Source organism: Chlamydomonas reinhardtii, chromosome 11, assembly GCF_000002595.2.
Source record: "Chlamydomonas reinhardtii strain CC-503 cw92 mt+ chromosome 11, whole genome shotgun sequence".
NCBI lineage: Eukaryota > Viridiplantae > Chlorophyta > Chlorophyceae > Chlamydomonadales > Chlamydomonadaceae > Chlamydomonas > Chlamydomonas reinhardtii.
In genome coordinates this window covers 2365466-2371234 of record NC_057014.1, presented here as the reverse complement: position 1 = coordinate 2371234, position 5769 = coordinate 2365466, and positions in this window count along the sequence as shown.

Here is a 5769-nt window from a genome sequence, read left to right as displayed (position 1 = left end):
GCGCAAAGCCAGAGAGGACACCTCTGGGACACGTGAAAATACTGGAAGGTGCAGTGGAAGCCGTCCATTTGCCCGGCCGGCATTGTCTCTGCTTTTGTTCGCATGGGCTACGCAACTATCCAGAATGCCAGGTGTTATAAGCACCCTCTTGCGACGCGCCCATGCCCACAACCTGCGCAGACCGAGGCTGAGCCTCCGGCTGAAACCCAAGCCCACGCAATCTCACCTGAAGAGCCTGCCCAAGCTGCAGAGCCGGCAGCACCGCAGCCCACTGGGGCCCCCCTATTCTCGTCCTGGACGACCAAACTCCTACGACATGTCACGTGGGCGCCAAGCACGGACCGTGAACGGGACCTAAAACACAGTCCACAATGGGAGGAGTTACTGGAGGAGTGCAAAACCCGGCTAGCAAACGGTACCAACCAAGGCCCGCGGCCCCGAACAGTGCGCCCCGCACCTGATCGGAACCTTACCGCCAGACAGCGCCAAGGCCGCCACGACGCCGAGCCCCTGGATACCGCATCCCGCGCGCGTGACATCCGCACGACCACCACCATCACCACAAGCCCGTGCAACCCCTACAAGGACATCGTGGCCCCCAGAGCATACACAATTACCACCACTGGTGGCACCCGCCGTGACCCAGCTGAGGCGCACGTCCATGAACCCAGTGGCCGCTGGCTGGGCACCATCACCTACCCCCGCCTCCTTACCCTGTGGGAGCGCTTCAGGCACACCGGCAACCAGCGGCCCAACGCCTTTGAGGAAGCGGTCGCTGCCCTCATCATGCGCTACCGCTATGACCCGGCGCAGCAGGACCGCAAGGCCATGCCAACGCACCAGGTGTCGCTGCCGGCAGGCACAGTAGCAGCCATCGTCCAATGCCTGCGGGTCACACAAGCAGTACACATTCGGGAAATGTTTGCGTCCCCACTAAACTCCTCCACTGCAGCCCACGAATACTGGACACGAGACCCTGCTGATGGGGCCTTTGGCGCACTGCACGATGCCTACCAGACCGCATGGACCGGCTTGCAATATGCCCACCCCCCCTCTACCCCCCACGATGCACGGAAGGCGCTCATGTGGGCCCTCGCATGCGCCGAGGCTATGCGTGACTCACAGGAACCAACCCTTACTGTATTGGCGCTCCCCAAAGCGGCCACTTTCCCCCACACGCAGTGGCTTCAACACCCACTTTGCCACGAGCTGGCCAACTGGTCCGCGGGCACCGCGGGCCTTGACACAGGACTTGGCACCAACACCCAGGCTGAACGCCAGAAGGGGCTCCGACTGGTCATTGTTGGGAACCCCGCCGGACTCCAGTGCTTTGCCCCCCGCCTGAAACGGCTCGTGGACACACTGAAACGGGGGGCGAACGCACCCACGCACATCAGCGACCCGCGCACGTGGACACACACGGCCACGGCCCCAACCTGCCCGGCCCTCCCAAACTCACTTCTAAAGCAAGCCAAATACCAGCACGCTAACCCAAAGACGATACACGCCATGGCTGACGAAGCACGACGCTTTCCTAACGCGCGATTCCAGACCCACCATGCTCTGGCCCACGACGTGAATGGCACTGTCTGGACAGATGGTTCGGTAAGCAAAATCAAAACTGACAATGGCAAAGAAGTCCAGGTTGCCGGCGCATGCGCCTGGTTCAGCGATTCTCGCGTTGTCTACGTGAATCCAAATGGCGCTGGGTGCACAAACACTATTACGAGAGCTGAACTGGCAGCAATTCGTGCTGCCCTCGCAGAATTTGGTGGCGAAGGTAAAGAATTTGCAACTAAGAAGCTCACTATTGCATCAGATTCTGTTGCAAGCTTGTACCTAATCAAACGAGCAATTAACGAGCCTCGGCGACTGCATCTGAGTAAACATCGGGACCTCCTGGATTCAGTCGTGGCATTGCTCCATGCACGCCACGCCCGGGGCGCACCCACCGCCCTGATTAAAGTGATCTCGCACACCGGGCTACACGGCAACAAGGAAGCCGATAAAGGGGCGGCTGCCGTCGCCACCCAGGAAAAACCCGCCGATTTATCCGAACCGGCCGACAACGACCCGCACGCCCGGCACTGGTGGCCAACCTTCACGGTCACCAGGGACGACGATAGCACAGCCACGCACTACGTGTCGGACCTAAACCGGGGCCTCACCAGGGCAATGGCCCCCAGCTGCCGTGGTGGATACGCCAACAAAACCCTGTACACTGAGAAATGGGCCGAGGCAGCACCCAGCCTTGACCCACGCGCCAGTAACGCGTACATGACAAACTCGGACGCCAGCCACGGCCTATGCCGGTTCATACAGAATGCTCGTCAGGGAGGCCTCATCTGCCCGGCCCGGCTGGCTTTGTTTAAACTACAAGACAGCGACAAATGTGGTCTCTGTGCCCACACCCAGCGCAGCCGCGGATCTGACCCAGAGCGTGGCACCGCAGGTCACCTTGCCGGCCACTGCGCGCACCCCCAACTCGTTGGCGCTAGGATAGCCAAACACAACACTGCAGTGCGGACGATTGCCGAATGCCTACACCATGGTCACAACGGTGGTGGCTACATGATAACGGATGCCACCTCCCGAGCTGAACTGCCTGAGTACTGTGCGGGCATGCGGCCGCCGTCATGGCTCTGCCCGCAAGTGCCCGCTGCAGACCTCAACAGGATGCGGCCTGACATTCTGTTTATCCCGAACCTTCCCCGGTCCGAAGCAGAACGCTTCATGACATCCCCACCAGCCAACAAAGGGGCCTACCCAGTGTACATCCTTGAAGTTGGATACACCTCTGACCTGCACCACAGCGAGAAGCTCATTCAAAAACAAGCACAGCATGCCAACCCTTGCCACTGCCATGCGAGCTGCAGGGTGGACTGTGCACTACGATACCAAGCACGTTATTACACTGGGACACGGTGGCACTGTCCCCCGTACCCTTGAAACTCTCCTCAAAGACCTAGGAGCCAAACCGCAGGCAGCCAAGGCCTGCTGCACACGTCTCCACATGCATGGCGTCACCACACTCCGGGGCACCGCAAACCTGTACTACCGGCTAGAGCGAGAGATGGGCATTGCCAACACCCGATGCCGCCCGGGAGGCCGCACCCAGGGGACCGCCAATGGCGGCCCCCGCGCAGGGGAGCCGGGGTAGGGAAATCAAGTTTTCCAATGGTGGGGTGAGCTTGTCTCACTCCTCCTTAAGACACGCGGGCACCTGTGCCCTGCGTAGATATTATTATTATTATTATTATTAATATTATTATTATTATTATTGGTGATGGCTGGGCGGTGTGGACCCCACCCGCCTTGTCCAGGCGTGCAGGGGCACGGAAGGCACTGTGAGGGCTGGCAACATGGCTCCCTGCTCGTGTCTGCATTGCAAATAGGTCAGGCAACATGCACATATGAAAATGTGAAACAACAGTGCACAAGGGTGGGTGTGGCAGGTGGGGTGTGTGGTGATGGCTGGGCGGTGTGGACCCCACCCGCCTTGTCCAGGCGTGCGTGCAGGGGCACTGAAGGCACTGTGAGGGCTGGCAACATGGCTCCCTGCTCGTGTCTGCATTGCAAATAGGTCAGGCAACATGCACATATGAAAATGTGAAACAACAGTGCACAAGGGTGGGTGTGGCAGGTGGGGTGTGTGGTGATGGCTGGGCGGTGTGGACCCCACCCGCCTTGTCCAGGCGTGCAGGGGCACTGAACGCACTGTGAGGGCTGGCAACATGGCTCCCTGCTCGTGTCTGCATTGCAAATAGGTCAGGCAACATGCACATATGAAAATGTGAAACAACAGTGCACAAGGGTGGGTGTGGCAGGTGGGGTGTGTGGTGATGGCTGGGCGGTGTGGACCCCACCCGCCTTGTCCAGGCGTGCAGGGGCACTGAAGGCACTGTGAGGGCTGGCAACATGGCTCCCTGCTCGTGTCTGCATTGCAAATAGGTCAGGCAACTTGCACATATGAAAATGTGAAACAACAGTGCACAAGGGTGGGTGTGGCAGGTGGGGTGTGTGGTGATGGCTGGGCGGTGTGGACCCCACCCGCCTTGTCCAGGCGTGCAGGGGCACTGAAGGCACTGTGAGGGCTGGCAACATGGCTCCCTGCTCGTGTCTGCATTGCAAATAGGTCAGGCAACATGCACATATGAAAATGTGAAACAACAGTGCACAAGGGTGGGTGTGGCAGGTGGGGTGTGTGGTGATGGCTGGGCGGTGTGGACCCCACCCGCCTTGTCCAGGCGTGCGTGCAGGGGCACTGAAGGCACTGTGAGGGCTGGCAACATGGCTCCCTGCTCGTGTCTGCATTGCAAATAGGTCAGGCAACATGCACATATGAAAATGTGAAACAACAGTGCACAAGGGTGGGTGTGGCAGGTGGGGTGTGTGGTGATGGCTGGGCGGTGTGGACCCCACCCGCCTTGTCCAGGCGTGCGTGCAGGGGCACTGAAGGCACTGTGAGGGCTGGCAACATGGCTCCCTGCTCGTGTCTGCATTGCAAATAGGTCAGGCAACATGCACATATGAAAATGTGAAACAACAGTGCACAAGGGTGGGTGTGGCAGGTGGGGTGTGTGGTGATGGCTGGGCGGTGTGGACCCCACCCGCCTTGTCCAGGCGTGCAGGGGCACTGAAGGCACTGTGAGGGCTGGCAACATGGCTCCCTGCTCGTGTCTGCATTGCAAATAGGTCAGGCAACATGCACATATGAAAATGTGAAACAACAGTGCACAAGGGTGGGTGTGGCAGGTGGGGTGTGTGGTGATGGCTGGGCGGTGTGGACCCCACCCGCCTTGTCCAGGCGTGCGTGCAGGGGCACTGAAGGCACTGTGAGGGCTGGCAACATGGCTCCCTGCTCGTGTCTGCATTGCAAATAGGTCAGGCAACATGCACATATGAAAATGTGAAACAACAGTGCACAAGGGTGGGTGTGGCAGGTGGGGTGTGTGGTGATGGCTGGGCGGTGTGGACCCCACCCGCCTTGTCCAGGCGTGCAGGGGCACTGAAGGCACTGTGAGGGCTGGCAACATGGCTCCCTGCTCGTGTCTGCATTGCAAATAGGTCAGGCGACATGCACATATGAAAATGTGAAACAACAGTGCACAAGGGTGGGTGTGGCAGGTGGGGTGTGTGGTGATGGCTGGGCGGTGTGGACCCCACCCGCCTTGTCCAGGCGTGCAGGGGCACTGAAGGCACTGTGAGGGCTGGCAACATGGCTCCCTGCTCGTGTCTGCATTGCAAATAGGTCAGGCAACATGCACATATGAAAATGTGAAACAACAGTGCACAAGGGTGGGTGTGGCAGGTGGGGTGTGTGGTGATGGCTGGGCAGTGTGGACCCCACCCGCCTTGTCCAGGCGTGCAGGGGCACTGAAGGCACTGTGAGGGCTGGCAACATGGCTCCCTGCTCGTGTCTGCATTGCAAATAGGTCAGGCAACATGCACATATGAAAATGTGAAACAACAGTGCACAAGGGTGGGTGTGGCAGGTGGTGTGTGTGGTGATGGCTGGGTGGCAGGGCCCCCACCCGCCTTGTCCAGGTGTGCAAGGGCACTGAAGGCACTGTGAGGGCTGGCAACATGGCTCCCTGCTCTTGTCTGCATTGTAAATAGGTCAGGTAACATGCACATATGAAAATGTGAAACAACAGTGCACAAGGGTGGGTGTGGCAGGTGGGGTGTGTGGTGATGGCTGGGAGGCAGGGCCCCCACCCGCCTTGTCCAGGCGTGCAAGGGCACTGAAGGCACTGTGAGGGCTGGCAA